Source organism: Falco naumanni, chromosome 6, assembly GCF_017639655.2.
Source record: "Falco naumanni isolate bFalNau1 chromosome 6, bFalNau1.pat, whole genome shotgun sequence".
NCBI classification, from domain to species: Eukaryota; Metazoa; Chordata; class Aves; order Falconiformes; family Falconidae; genus Falco; species Falco naumanni.
In genome coordinates, this window is record NC_054059.1 from 41,239,743 (window position 1) to 41,255,984 (window position 16,242).

At 36.6% G+C, this 16,242-nt stretch overlaps 1 protein-coding gene and 1 long non-coding RNA gene across 2 annotated transcripts in view; one reads left to right on the plus strand and one right to left on the minus strand.

The window, feature by feature from the left end:
- Positions 1-16,242, plus strand: part of PRKN (parkin RBR E3 ubiquitin protein ligase) — a 616,239-nt gene that overhangs the window by 182,260 nt on the left and 417,737 nt on the right. The window lies entirely within an intron of this gene.
- Positions 6,354-11,041, minus strand: LOC121090519. The gene is made up of 2 exons (XR_005828600.1): positions 10,829-11,041; positions 6,354-6,688 (listed from the first exon to the last, which is right to left on the minus strand). It is a non-coding gene; the product is annotated as an uncharacterized LOC121090519 (long non-coding RNA).

Below are 16,242 nucleotides of genomic sequence, written 5' to 3' on the forward strand. Positions count from 1 at the left end.
TAACATGTGTTTTCAGGATTTTTCCATTTCGTACGTGTTTTTATTAAATTTGTTTACCCTATACAAAGCAAGTATTTTGAGGTCATAAGGCACATCATATTGTCAGTTAGGAAATTATTTACAGGTCATTCTTTGTACTTTGGATGAAATATACTCCGTAATTCTTATTGTTTAGCTATTTTTTGTAATGGTTTTCTAAAAGGCTATGTGGACTTTTACCTGTATCTTCTGGCTCTCCTTAAGCCTCTCCTTCGAGAACTCTTTAGGTAGCCTGTAAATGCGGATGAAAGCATCTTGTGTGGTATGCCGCAAGAGCCAGCCCTTGTATCAAACCATTTCTTCTACTCATTTGAAGGAGCAGCAAAAAGTATCTCTTAAGAATCATCTATAACCTGTCCCACAGTTTCCAACACATCTTCTGATAACATGTGGAAAGGGAGTTGAAAACTAGTCAAATTCTTGGCAGCATAATTAGCCAGCTGCCACATTCGCACTGCTCTGCTGCCACCATCAAGCAGCCCCATGGACCCCTCGCTGCTCACCTGCCAGTAAACCCTTGCCTATCCTCTTTTGAGGGGAAGCCCTATATTTCTGTGGGAGACAGGCATATGGTTATATTATAGATTTATTTTGCCTTATCTTGCAAGTCAGTCTTAATCATGATAGTACTCGTTACTACAGAAAGGTTTCTGACATGCAGATTCTGGAATTTCTCTGTTCTGTCCCTAAGAGGGACTGATGAGAGCTTGTGGAGCTGTGGAAAATAGTAGTCTTGGTTGAGGGGAGACAAAAGAACAGTAAGTGAAATTTGGGAGGGGAGGGTATTGGCAGTGCAGAAGAGGCCACTGAACTGTTCTAGGGGGAGAATATATGTGCAATGAGAAAGTGATCAAGGACAGAGATGGGGAAAGTTGATACAGGACCATCCCAGACAGAAGGGGAGGAAAGAAGGAGAGGTTGGTGAGGGAGACTGTGGAACAAAGGCTGTTGGGTGAGGAAGGGAACAAGAAGGGCAGGCAGCGATGGTGTGGTCACATCGAAGGGTGAGAAGCAAATATCAAACTGTGGGAAAATGAGGGCACTGTAAAAAATTATTATGGGAAGAGAGTGAAATAATAGTAAAAAAGAAAGAGAACAGATATGAGCAGAAAGATCAATATGAAAATACTGTAATGAAAATTGCTGTGATTTTGGTGTTTAGCATACAAGTAATGTGTGTGTAAACACCTGATGGGAGGGAATGAAGACAACAGACATGCTCTTTAAAGTGGTTTCCAGTGACAGTGCAGGAGGCAGGGGCACACTTTAAAACACGCTGCCCAGAGAGGTTGTGGAGTCTCCATCCTTGAGGATATTCCAAACTCAACTGGACACAGTCCGGGGCAAAAGACTCCAGCTGATCCTACTTAGAGTAGGGGGCTTGGGCTAGATGCAACACATTGTTTTTTATTGACACAATGCTTTCAGGGCTTCTGTTAATAATTTCCAAGGGCCTGGAAAGAAAATTCAGAACCTAGGCACATAATTTGGCTTGAATTGTTGGGGTTGAGGTTTTCCTCCTCTTCAGAAGTGATGGAAAAAGCCATAGCTAGCTAAAAAATGTACGCAGCTGCTTTTTGTTACAATAAAATTTCTCACTTCACCTGTGTGATATATCCCTCTCATGTGCTTGGAGTTAAACTAATTGCACGCCTCTGTGTAAAAATACTGGTGGTTTTTTTTGGGGGGGGGGTTGGGTTTGTTTTTTTTTTTTTTACTGCACATGTTAATTTTGGTTTAGGGTTTTAGGACACAAAACATATTTTGTAGCCATGATCTGGTAGTGTGTAGAGTAGATATTTTATAGACAGCGTTGAATTTATAACTTTTTATGGAGATCTGCAGTTGCAGAGAACTGACTTTGTAATTCATTTGGTACCTCTAATGTCCTATGTTTTTGTTTCAGTGAAGAGATAATTTCAAGGAAATAAATATGAAGGCATCCTTGTGATTTATGATAGAAAAGTATAAATGTATGTTCACATGCAAGCATTTTTGGAAAACACATTTATTAGATTCATAGAATCATTTCATTTGTGTAATAAGCAAATAACACTGAGTGTAGTGATACATTTCTTCTGTGGATTTCAATTTGTCTCCATTAAACTATGTTTCTCACCCTGAGGTCTCAGCAACATTGGTTATTGATATGCTTCTTTTAAATACTGACTTAGTTCAAGTCCCTCTTTGTTTTATTCTTGATGTTCCTTTTCCATAGTACCTGAGAAGCTACATAAATATTTTCATTAAAAATACTGTTTAGGTGTAAGTCTCTATGTTATAGGAAGCTTCAGCCATATTTTAATTACTCTCACGGCCAACAAGCTATTACAATGCAATTACATGTAAAAAACCCATAAAAACTGAATTAATTTTGGATTAGCCTCTGCTATGATTCTCAGGTATTATCCCTAGAAAACATAAATCTTAAAGGATTAATGAAAGCATTGTGAGACAAATTGTTGTAAATAAAAGTAAAAAAAACTTGCTAAGGGAGAAGACCAGAAACAGTAGACCATATGAATGGAGAATAAATTTGTTGGGTCAGATTTTGATCTTTTAAGAAAATATTCCAGCTCATTGCAGATCAGTTCTCTTCACTGTTGACACTGCTTTATAATGCGTCATAACTCATGGTTTTACTTCTGATTCTTTTTGCTTCATTAAATAGATCAGAAATTTATCTTGCATTTAAGCTACATGGTCTTCTCATTACCTTCAGTGAGCTAGCATCCCTCACAGGTTCAGAGAAATGATTGAAAGCACAATGATGTCGATGTTAGTATGTACAACATGGCTTACTGTGCATATTTTTTTGCACAGTATCAGTGATATCTTGAAATGTGCAACAGCTATGTAAGTTCAGAAATGTGAATAAGACTCATGAAACATAATTGGCACATGAAACAGGTGCAGCAGAGCATGAAGCATATTTTAATGGAGAGTGATTTTGTTTGAAAGTTAACCCTGTGCTTGAGTTGCTGGGTTAAGGCTTTTAAGGATAAACTGGTTATATAAAGAACGATTTGCATTAATGTTAATATATTGGATGACAAAGCAAATGATTGCCAATGGTTTTGTAGATATTATTTTGAGAACTATAGAGTTACAGATGTAAATTACCTTCTTGAAAAAGCAAAATGAAATATGGACTTATCGCTGATACACAGTAACCTGTAGTTTTGAAATAGTATTACCCATTTTAGTAACGTTAATTCCTCAATCTCATGGCTGGTTGTAGCATTTTTGTGTTATGTATGTCTTGTTAAGAAAAGACTGATTTCCATATTCAATGTCTGCAAAATCTCACGTTGTGACAGATTACGAATCATTAATGAAGAACAGGATTCTGGTCTCAACTATATGTTTGTGAGTATATTGTAATACTGTTGAAGCCATTACATTTAAACCATGAAGACCATTCCTTGCCATATGCAATAGCTGCTTTTTCCTGAAGACTGTCAGGAGTTCCTTTGTGAGCCATCACTACCTGTTTACCTAGTCTCTCTGTATTTCTTGCATCAGTTGTGACCTTGTGTGAGAAGCTGTGGGTAGTTAAATGGTTCAGTGTGAATTCTGTAGGTATTATTTTTCATATTGTTCTTCTGAGACTTGTTTTGGTTTTCTATTTTCTTAAAAAAATAATACTGTAGCTCTGAATATTTTAGATATTATAAATGCCCCTGGATGACTAAAACAGAAACTACTATTAAATAAAGGGAGCTGGGCAATGCAGGTGAGGGATAACTGAGAAGTGGTAATATGATCACAAACCTCATTCTCAAGACTATATTAGCTTCATCTTTTTAATCTAATATGTTTGATTCTTTTTTTGTCTAATTATTTTTTTATTAGAAAAACTAGAGAGCTGTAGTTTTAACAGATTAAATTTTGGAATGGATTGCTAAAAGCCTCATTGAATAATTGACATTTCAATCTTATGAAACAGAAGTTTATGAAATGTTGTTTGCTTATTTTCAGAAACTAAGATTCTGGATTCTGCATTACTTTTGTTTGTTTGGTTGGTTGGTTTTTTAGCTTAGAGGTGTAGTCAGAAGTTAAATTAGAAGGAGACTGAGGAAATGCAGCCACAGAGAGTGTTTTGATTTTTTGTTTACGTATATCCATTTTAAATTATATTCAGTTTTCAACATATAGTTGCACCATTCAATGGGACTATACATAAATCTTAAGCATTCACTTGAATACCTTGCTGAAACAGGGCTATTTTCAGAGCACGTGTTACTGTGCAATGGCTTTATTCCACCCTACTTGTGGAACAGTTCTAATAATAATAATAATCCTTTACAGGTGGACTATTTTTCTTCCATTCAAGTAACTTAATACATAGAGGAAACATGAACTGATGAAATCTCTCCCACTCCTTAGTAGTAATTAATATGATTTATAGTCTTAAGGAATTTTAATGTGGGAGAGGGGAGCCAAAAAATAGCTGATTTCAAATAAATTTCTAGATATGTAAAGAAATGAAAAATGGGATTTACTTTGGTAGAGTATCCACTCATGCATTGATTTACCTTCTGAAAAATCAAATCCTTTTAATTAATATTAAATATATATGGAGATTCTTAGCGTTCAACATCCAAAGTCTGTTTTCTAGAGCCAGGCTATCAGAATTATTATTGACTCTCTCTGTAATTAGCTTGTTTTGTCGTATAAAGCAACCCTGAAATTCAGGATTCTGAAAAGGAGTGCCAGGCTAAGAAATTTGCCAACTCTGAGAGAACATTAGCTCTAATGTTGGGTGTAGAAATTAGTTTGCCTTGCAATCCTATCAGTTGCTCCATAATAGGACCAGCAAAATCCAGAAACATTCTATTTGGGATTCTTACTCCAGTCATCTCACATTCTTCTCTAGTATGATAATGTTTGACATAAATATTTTTAGACATGGTTTGCTACAGTCATGCTTCCCTCCAGCATGCAAACAAAGCCAAAATCATCTCTTGAAACAATTGAAATACTTTATGTTGTACTTTATAATTATATCCTCCAGTTAGCTATCTTGTGTAAGATTCTTTGTGGAAAATACATAATTGTACTTTTTTCTTTTTTTTAAAATATATAATTTGGATTTATGTTACTCTTGAAGTAAAGATTTACAATCTATTTAAATTGCAAACTACAGCTACCCCAAAACTATTTCATTCTCTTACACTGACTTATTCTGTTTAAAAGTTTGCTTGTTTGGTAGCTGTACAGTAATGACCTTTAATAATTTCCTCTCTACTGTTCATGTCAGTCTTTCGAAGAAAGGAATTGATATTTTTGTTGTTGTCGTTTTGTTGTTCTTTCAAATTTTTTCCAATCCCGATCACTCTCACATTACTATGTGTTGGGAAACATAGTGCTATCTTCTTGTCTGCTCCTAAACCAACAAAAGATGGCTTGGTGCAACACCTGCTCTCTTTCTTCTGAACAGAGACAAAGTTGCTCATTTAAATTTCTAAATGTAACACCCAGCCACTTTCAATGCCAAAACTCGGATCCAGATCCAGAGGTGCCAATCTACATCTGGCACTGAACAGTACAATATCTGAGTATTGAAGCAAGAAGTAGTTGATATATTGAGAACAGGGTTTCATGGATGAACTTTCTGTGGATATCAGCACTGAAGGGTGTTGACTATAGGCATGTGTGGAGGGGAAGGTTATTTGGGGAAAAGAGATTTACATTCATGTGATAAACTGTTGTGTTTTTTTTTTTCATTTCCCACAGTGCTAACTTAAACATTCCCTCTCCTGTTACTTAGCCCGTGCCCTTTTCTGGCTTTGTATCAAACATCGTTAAAGGCTGTTGATTCTCAAAAGAGTCTTTGAAGTGGCTATCTTCTAAGGAGCAGGCAAGGATATTTCTCTGTAACCTTTAAGAAGTAAATAGAGGAAGGTAATGATCATGCATAGAGTGAAAAACATCGCTGCAGATTGAGAGAAAGTAGTGCTTAAAGAAGTTATAAGAAATTGTATTTATTTATGATAATCCTACTTTGACAAAACAAATACTAGGGATAATACAAAAGTTTTTAGGTATTGTGTGAAATAACACTTCCTGTTAAATTTGTGATGGAGAGCTTTGAAATAGTGGAGCGATGGGAAGTTTTGAATGAAACATTGCTATTGATTATACTGTATGCAGATAGAAATGGTACAAATAAAAGCATCTCTTCTCCTGTTTAGTTTAATAGAAAGAGCTCTAAGAAGTAACTGTAGATCATAATGTTGACTTTACAGCAAAGGAGACACTACATTCTAATGAAAAAATCTGCCATGAGTCATTCATAATTTGCTTAATAATAATTTACACATAGCTGCACTTTATTGTGTTGAACAGAATGTAATCAGGCTTGATGACCTTTAAGTCCTCTTTTAAGTTAGGTATCAAAAAATGTGATCTGCACTCAGCAAGATCTCAGAATTGCAGTTTTTACAAGGCTTTAAAATGAAAAGCTCTGCAAAGACACAATTCATATCCAACATGGGGATTGGCAGTACATGTTGACGTTTATTCTCAGCTTTCTGCATAACTGATTTTTATTTTGTTCATGTCAAATTCTAATGTACTTTATTGGTGATTGAGGAGATGGTGAAGCCTGGAACCACAAATGACAGGGAGAACATCACAAATATATCTGTAAGAAAAAGGTTTAAATAATACTAAAAATAATAAGAATGCAATGGTAAGTGTATCAATCATATATGAGCTGTTTGGTAGGATACATTAGCGATAGACCAGCTTCATTTCTCAAAAAAGATACTTTGGGGTAAGGTATGTTCTGCTGTTGAAAATGGCAAGCTCTTTTGAAAGTTAAAAGTGATGCTTCTGTCTCTATTGTCAAAAAGACCAGAGATCCTGGTACTTTTTTTGGTAGCAGCCATGGACTGTAATATGCAACTAGATAAGAATAAATTTAAATACACTGTAGCATAATCTTAAGCCTTTGGTATAGTTAGAATCACTGCCAGCTTTGCCAAAAGACAAAAATTAACAAATCTCCAAATTTAATTTTTCTCATCAGAAGCTTTTACCTAGGATACCTTAATCATCCTGCTATGAAGGCCCTCTATTTCTTTGCTTCCTACTTGAGATAAAGTCTAATGGGGCTGAACTCAGCTTTCCTCTTCTCCTCTGAAAGCTTGATTCCTTCCCTGCTATGCCACAGCAATAGGTTCTGACTTGGTTAAGCAGCTGGACTGCTGTGACAGCAGGTTGCTGAGTCAGCGTGACCTCTCACAGGAATTCTCCAGCCATTTCACTACTGATATTAAATACATACACCTGCTCAAATAAAGAGGTATTGCTTGGATTTAGGGAGGTGTAACTTAAGTCTCAAGAGAGTTATGATGTGTATTTGTTTTGTGCATAATAATTCATAGCAACAAAACAAATTCACTGTGGTCCTCAACCTTTCCCCCTTGAGGAGCTCTATAGATCTGGGTGAAAAAGGAACAGAGCTTTGTTCAAGACCATTCCTGTTGTCCAAGGCATACTAGGATCTGCTTGTTACTTATTTCAATGCTGGGTTATGTGCATTATACTATTAACAAATATAAGTGTATTTGAGATCTACAGCTTGATAGATGATCATGGTACCCTGGCATTTAGTGCATTCACAAATTTGACTTATAGTATTTTGGCATGCAAGAAAGTCCAAACATTACATCCCTGCGGCGAATGAAGAGACGGGACACAGCTTGATGCAAGCAAATGTCAATTTATTGTACAGAAGCACGAGTTTTTATACACTTTCAGAAGCTGCGCGTTTTAAACAGATTGGTTCTTGAAGCTAAGCCTTGCATACTAGGCAATCCCTGATTGGTGGTTAACTACCATCAATTAACAGCAAGGTGTTATCTTTCCTTGGCGCCATCCGTCTCCCACCCCCCTGTGCTCTGCAAACATGCCTCATCATGTTAATTGTTGTGTCTATTCACACTCTTTGTCCTCCCTGGGTTCGTGACCTACAAGCTCCAGCACGTTCCCCTCAGCTAACTGATTGCCATGCATGGTCCTAGTTTCGAGCCCGCTCCTGCACATCCCTTTTTAATTCTCTTCAAACTATTGTCATATATTAAAAGGCTAGAGTTTTGTCATCTTTAATAAAAAAATGAGCATCATCAAGTGAAAATGTAAGCTAGATACCAAGTAAGAATGTAAATCATTCATAGGTAATAAAATTTCAGGATTCTTTTTAAGATACAGCATCTAACTGAGACATTAAAAAATAAAGGTTCTTTCAGCCTTAACTAGATGCTCAATAATACAGTTTTAATAATTTGATAAGTCTGATTTCAGATTAGTATACCCAGCATTCTCCAGAAAAGCAAAACCAGAAAACAAACTTCTCCTTTAGCCTGTAGTTTCACTTATTCATCCTTAAGCCAGAGAAAATGCTAATTACAGGTTATTTTTTCAAGTTGAACATTAACTGACATGTAAACATCTAAATCTGCCCCACTCAAACTTACTTTTTATTGAGTTTTGAAATTATTTCTATTTGGAGATTTCTTGCCTGTTTCTGTGTACTTCTGCCATCAGATAGATATTGTGGACCTAACCTCTACATCATACATCATGGCCAAGGGAATTTGTTTAGTCTAGAAACAGTAACTCTTCCCATCAGCCAAGTTCCTATATGTTGGTAATGCCACTCCATCCCTATTATTCCCTTTATTATCTCTTGCTTAATATGCCTTTATTAGGATTCAAATACTTTATTATTTACTCTGGTTATTTTATTATGAATCAGATTTTCCCTGACCTCATATATCCCCAAAAGGTGCAAATAATTAATATCAACAGTTGTTTTAATGGAAAAGAACTCTTCAATAATTTTTATATCAAAAACCAGCAGAGAAAACACAGTTCTCTTCCATCTGAGTATCAGTAAGGAGTAGGTTCACCTCACCTAAACTTAAACATTTATCACAGATACCCGTGTTTGAGTTAACTCTATGTTCTCTTTATTGGTAAAAAGGAATAGACAGTTTCAGGACACAATTCATCTGACCTGTTCTAGACAACTACCTGAGAATAAGATGAATCCAACTCTGAAACTATGTACTTTTCTCCATTAGAGAGGGAGTTTTGGAAGTCTTTCTCAGACCTAAATGTCTATAGTTTTTAAAAATATATACCACTGTAGGTGTCTCTTGACCAGACTTTCACAGGTATTAAGTTGCTTGTATGATCAGCATTGACAAGTTCATGTGATTCACATAACTCATATCTGAAAGTGTGATAGGTGAATAGGGGCCTGAGTGTCAGTGGAACTGCGATTTACCAGTTCCTAACAATTTCTGCAGTGGGTCTTTGCCACCTTAGATGCATAACCCTTCCAAAACTGAGGGGTGCAATATAAAAAAACCTGGAAAAGCATGAACCTTTGTTTCAAGATAGATAATTAGCGTTAATGTAGGAAAAGATACTGCCTTGCTCATCAGTAAACAGTTGTGTCATTAAAAAAGGGTAATCAGGGAGTAGAAATAAAATGTGCTTTGTAGTTTCAGTGTTTTGGATAAATACCAATAAAAAAACTTGGTAGCTTGCGTATTATTGAGGTCAAATAAACACGCACCCTCAGCTGGGTTAATACATCATGCCATTTGCCTTGTTCAGAGTTACAAAGCTTGCTTTAAGTAAAAGTGGGATGCTAATGGATTTACAGTTTTCTTTGGATCTACGTTCCATGAGTTATACAGATTATTAAATGGGGGCAGTTTTGTACCTTTACTGTGCTGTGCCGCTGTGCCACACAGAAGATTACCAAGGTGTTCTGTGTATTAGTATACGGTCACAGTCTTACAATCAGTAAAATAACTGAGCTGTACTGGCTAGGTTTTCTCATCTTTTAATTGTATTAAAACCATGTGTGAGTCAGGTGCCTTACTAACACTGTTCTTTTGCCTTTCACTAACTGCTTCTGCGAATCTAACTTCATTGGGGTTGCATAGGTACAATGTCCTTTTCTGCTTAATGGTACTTAAATGAGCCATGAACACAGAGTTTCAGCTTCCTTGATTGCTTTAACTATTTACAGAAAGTGCTTCCTTGGCATTTTTTAAATTCTGAATGATTTTCAGATAGCTGCTTTATCCAGTTTAGGTGGGAGCACCCTGAGAGCAGTTAAGGGTATGGTATTGTCTAGATATACTACCAGAAAAGAATTTGCCTGTGAAACTTCCAAGCAATAATATTAGTAACCCCCAGTATATGGTTACAAAATACAGATATGACTAACCTCAGTATGTTGCCCATGTTCCCTATTCTCTACTGAAAAGGATGTAACCTAAACATGGTCATTGGCATTTGCAGAGACCAGACCTCCTATTCCCAGCTCTAGATTGCTACATTATTACCCTGGATTAGCCTAGCCCACCTCTTCTGCCTAATTACAAGTGATTCCAGGTGCTGTCTCAGCACACAGGGCCCAAATTGTGTCCTGCAGCTGTGTCTCGTCTCAGCACCCACCTAGGATTCACCAACTGCCCTGGCACTGACCCAGTGCCCCCAGGTGGCAGTCATCCTTCTGATTTGGGAACTCAGGTGCATCTGCAATACAAAGCAACAGTGATGACCCTACTCGAGTTTTGTTCTGCCACAGTCTCAAAGGGAAACTCCTGATAGAAGGACTGAGGAAGAGCTCTACCAGTGTTGTGCAATGGTAATGTTTGAAGGTGGATATCTACTACTTCCAAAGACTTTTTAGGGTATGTTTCTTATCCTGGAAAGAAGAGGCGTGTTTCTGGTAGGTGATTTTTCTTTATCTTACCTGTCTCTCTGCAGTGCTCTAGATAGATAGAATTTCAGTAGACTGGAATTACAAAATCCACACTTGAATGTGTCTTCTTTTTTCTTACTTGGGTCTTTAAAAATCTCCTGTTGGAACAGATTTCCTTCAAATGCTGGGGACTACTTTTGGGAATCATTCTGTTTACTTACACTCTTCCTTGTTCCCTTCCTCTTGTTCACCTCCAAACTCCTTCCTTCCCTAGGAAAACAAAGAAAAGAAAAAAACAAAATAAAAATAAATAAAACCCCCTCATATCTCTGGCAAAAGCTATCTCTAATCTCTAAGAGTATTTGCCAGGATTGTGCTGTATTTTTTTGTTTGGGCTTTGATTTGCACATGATTTTTTGATTATCAGTCTGCAGGAGCGGGCTCGAAACTAGGACCATGCGTGGCAATCAGTTAGCTGAGGGGAATGTGCTCGAGCTTGTAGGTCAAGAACCCAGGGAGGACAAGGAGTGTGAATAGACACAACAATTAACATGATGAGGCATGTTTGCAGAGCACAGGGGAGTGGGAGAGGGATGGCACCAAGGAAAGATAACACCTTGCTGTTAATTGATGGTAGTTAACCACCAATCAGGGATTGCCTAGTATGCAAGGCTTAGCTTCAAGAACCAATCTGTTTAAAACGCGCAGCTTCTGAAAGTGTATAAAACCTCGTGCTTCTGTACAATAAATTGACATTTGCTTGCATCAAGCTGCGTCCCGTCTCTTCATTCGCCGCATCAATCTAAGAAGGCATTTACTTTCTCTTCTATTTGCCCTAAAGGAATATTTGGGAATAATATCTTAAGTTCAAAAAAAATATAAATGTGTCCTGATGATTAGAAGCTAAATATGTCATGATAAGTAGACTTGAAATACTCCCTTTCAGCTTGCGTGTGCTTTCTTTTGGGTGAAACTACTTAACACAAGACGTGCAGTGGAATTACCTGACTTGAGGGAGGTTAAGTACCACTAACATCAAATACGCATCTCCTCTTCCCCTCAGTCTCTCTCTGTTTATATGTATCTCTGTGTCTGTTTGTGTGTTTTACCAAAAATAACGGTGCTCAGATTGGTAAAGTACAAATATTCAGTAGCTGATTAGTGCAGTATTTAAAGAGAAAGTTCAGGCAGTAAATATCTTTGATGTGCTTAGCAGGAACCAGACAACTGGAATTGCTGATAGAAGTCAAGGGAAAAAGTGCAGTTAATAATTTGTAGATATTTACACCTTTGCTGGTTTCTTTCACGGTACAAAGGCATTAGCAAAAGTGACAGAAACGAGTTACGAGCCATTTACTTGGGCTATCTAAAGGGATTTAATCTCACTTGGGTCATGGAGTTGAATTCTCTGGGAATTGGTGTTACCGTGATAGGCTGTATCTGAAGGCCTGGAGTGCAGAGATAAGACTTTTAAGTCCAGCTGGAATTAGAAGCAATAGAATTAACTGGATTGTAATGCTGTAAACCTTTTGGTTCAGATCCTGAAATGCCTCTGGATGGTAGTTCAAATCTCTTCCAGATGGAGGTTTGGCTCTGGGACCTATACACAAGGCAAACATTAGCAATGTCAAGGACTTCTTTGGAGCATGCACAGTAAAAGCAGCCTTACATGGTTCAGCATTTTTGTTGTTGTTCAGTCTTACAGTTTTCTTAATATGGTAGGGAGGGTGGTTTACTTGTTTTGGAAGGCTAATTTTCCACTTCACTGACACTCACATGTTTGATTCTGGTTATTTCTTTTAAAGGAACACTAGGACAGTGTTTGAAAGGTCATTGCTTTTATAACAAATGAGGCAAGGCTGAATATAGCTGGGATATGCACATCAATTTGTGATAACAGGGATTGCTATCGTGAAAAACATCAAACAGATATAAAGGACCTGTTAAGGATTAGGTTTTTTGGTTTGGTTTCTTTTTGTTGCTGCTGCTGTTTGGGGTCTTTTTTTTTTGTTGTTGTTCTCCCCCCCCTTGAGGTAGCTTTTCAAGGAAATGTTTTGAAATAGTGGATGCATGGAGACCTACCAAAATCTTTTCTGTAATGTAGTGTATTTTCTGTGATCATACAGTATAATTATACAAAAGTGACAATACGTGAGTTGATAAATTAATTCTATACTTACATTAAGGATGAGAAGTTAATTGCGAACCGTGATTGTAAATGACAACAATTTGTTTTTCTGAGCTTAACTTCAAGTGGTTTTCCCTAGTATAATAGGAAATACAGTTGTTAAGACTGTTGAAGAGAAATAAAAGTACAGCACTGATGATATTTTGTTTGTTTGTAATAGTGACAGGCAGTACTGGTTCAGGGATTTTTTTCAATTTTATTTTTATTTTTTTAAGATCTGAGTAGGCAAGAAATCCTTCTGATTTCAGTGGAAAACATAATTTTGTAACAAAAGCCAGTAGGATTACTTCAATTTTTCATTTCTGTAATATTTTTTATTTTTAAGTTTTTACTAAATATAAAAATGAGGACTTCTCCATAGCTATGAGGAAATGCAAAGGAAATCAGTGTTACGGATTTAGAAACTGGTAGCCAAAACCAGAATGTGTCTTTCCCACAGCCACTCAGTAGGCAAGTGAGAGGTCTGAACAGTGGCCTAATTTTACAAATCACAGTCCAGAGCTAATCCAGTTATATGCTGGACTCCAGACCCTTTCTATAGTACAGTAAATAGACTACCATGACACTGCAATCTTCTCTTTCCTGTTTGTAATAGGATTGTGTTCTGTGCATGTGTGACCCTTTATCTCAAAGGAGTTACACCTGCTGGGAGTTTGTCCAATGCAGTGCATGAGTATTTTGACAGTGTAATTAAATTCTTATGAATAATTATCATTAATAAATGTATATCTATAGTGGTAGCAACAAAGCTTTAGAAAATGAGTGCTTTGAAAAAGTATTTTTCCACCTGAGGAAGCTTGAGAGATTGTAGTATGTAAGAGCTCAAGAATCAGTGAGCACGAGTATGTTCTTTATCTTGTTGGTATTTTTAAGGGTTTTTTTACGATCTAAATGTTTTGTCAAAATGCACGATAGCTCGAGAATATTTGTTTGGTGTTCCATCAGTGTAAAAACTTTTAGAAATTGTCGTTACAAAGTCATAAATTTTACTTTCATACAATTCAGAAATTGTTCAAGTGGAATTAATGGAAGGATATTGGTATGAATTAAAAGGAAGGCAAATAATACTGAAATGTAAAATAGCACTTTTACTGTGTATACTAGAGTTCTGTGTATTTGTAATGTTACATTTTGCCGATTTTGGCAGTTACTGGCATTCTGAATTAATGAAGCTATGACAAGAGATATTAGAACCTGCTTTAACTTGCTGCCAAAAAAATCCCCAACCAAACCCAAAACCTTCCAGGTGGCAACTCTTTTATAGGTGTTCTTTAGTTGTAGGTATAGACAAGTAAAAGCACGTCATAATCCGAGAGGTGAGGGTAAAGAAGTTGTGTGAAGATGGCTAATTACTTGTTTTTCCACTCTCTTAGAAAGAATTCGGCATAGTCAAGCCTTTTGGTTTTCATCAGAGGCAGTCACTGTATGGAATCTGTTATCAATTTTTACAACAAGGAGATACTCGAGTCCATTTTCTTGTCTACAGTCTGTGTTCTGTAGAGGTAATAGGATTACATATGCTTTATCTTTGTGAAGAGAAGCCATTACCTCAAATTATAATTATCTTGCTTACAGCTGCAGTTTTGGGCTATTGGTTGTTCTGCAGATGTAGTGTCTGCCCCGACCAGACCAAAACTTGAAATAAGGTGCATAAAATCATAATGAATAACAGCTAACCTAACTACTGAGTTTGAGAGAAATATGTAAGACCTGGAGTGCTGGAACACAGTTACAAAGGGCAGTTGTATAGAATTCAATGGCTGGGCTACTGTGTGTGTTGAAGGAAGTTCTGTGCATTATTGTTTATTAATATATTGTGTGCTGTACTGCACATCTCTGTTCTGAATTAAAGTGCCAGTTCTAGATTCTTTTCACTATTTTAACTGAATTTCTTGTGTCTAAGCCTGATGAAGATAAACAAAAAAGTACTAAATAAGCCACTGCCATAGGCACTGAACTGTGAATTAGTCATAAAATTAATTCTAGATTGATCATCGAAATTTTGTTGTCATGGTTTACACTGAGCCATAAGCAGGGAAAACAACATCATAGTGATATTTAGAATGTTAGCCTTGCATTATAGAATGCCAAACATTTAAATAATATATCTGTTGTCTTTCCCTTTGACAAAAGAAACAGATACTAAAAGATTGCAATGAAAGTAAATGATCTTAAGAATAAAATGTAATAAAATCTGTCGAAATGCAGGCTAGTTTGCAATGACTTGCAAGCCAATATAGAAGTACCCTGATTTTATGTCTGAGGGCCTGCTCTGTTCCAAAACTGAGAAATGGTTAGCATACTTCCTTTACAAGTGGTTTTAACATGAAATGGCTTCAGTAATTTGAATGCAAGTCATAAACTCCATAAATGAAATACAGATATAATATCTACAAAACAGAAATCTTTTAATTGTGCTTGATGGAATTCAGTGGAAATCTGAATTTTACCATGAAATTACATGATGTTTTATGTAGCTTCTAGATGATCTGTCCTGAACCGTGTTTCAAAATATCTTGTTAGCAGTCACCTTTTAAAGTAACCTAGTTCTGTACATTCTAATGCTTCTGAAGTGACTTCAGACATACCGTCTGTGACTAGGGAGTTACTCATTTTATGCCAGAGAGTATCTCACTATACTGCATGGAAGGAAACCAGAAGTCAAATCTCGGAAAGCACTGATGAGCCTGAAACAGGATGGGTGCAGACTGGAGTTGCCCGGTAATGCCTTGCTTGATTGACTTCTAAAACTTGCATGTATCTGTTTTTTCAGAATACTGGAGCACAGGGAAATTTAATGCTTACACTTAAATTCCTCTTATTTAAGCAAATTGGCTCCTAGAATTAAATAAACAATTCAGAGCATGCATAAGGAAATGAGATATTTCTTCAAATTAACCTCCTTCAAAGCTTGATCCAGTAAGACTTTCACAGAGATAGCCTTGTAAACAGCATCAGGTTGCTATAAAATCCAGGTGGTAGGGGCACCCCTTACCTTTATGCAGGGGCTTCCTCAAGATCGTGTGTCAGAAAATGGGAGAGTTTGGCTCATATGCCGCTTTAGCCTGAGTTGGTTCACCTTTTCTATGATTTTAGGTGAAAACAATGTATGTTAACTTGAGGTATTTTCCAGTTGTGCCAATATGTAAAAAAAAAATCCAAGAATAATTCAGAATATTTTAAGATTCATGCAGAGAGAGAGAGATATATGGGAAAAAAAGGCTTACTTGTCGTCTTTAAAGCAGTCCTTTAGGAGAAGAAAAAGTATGAGAATTTG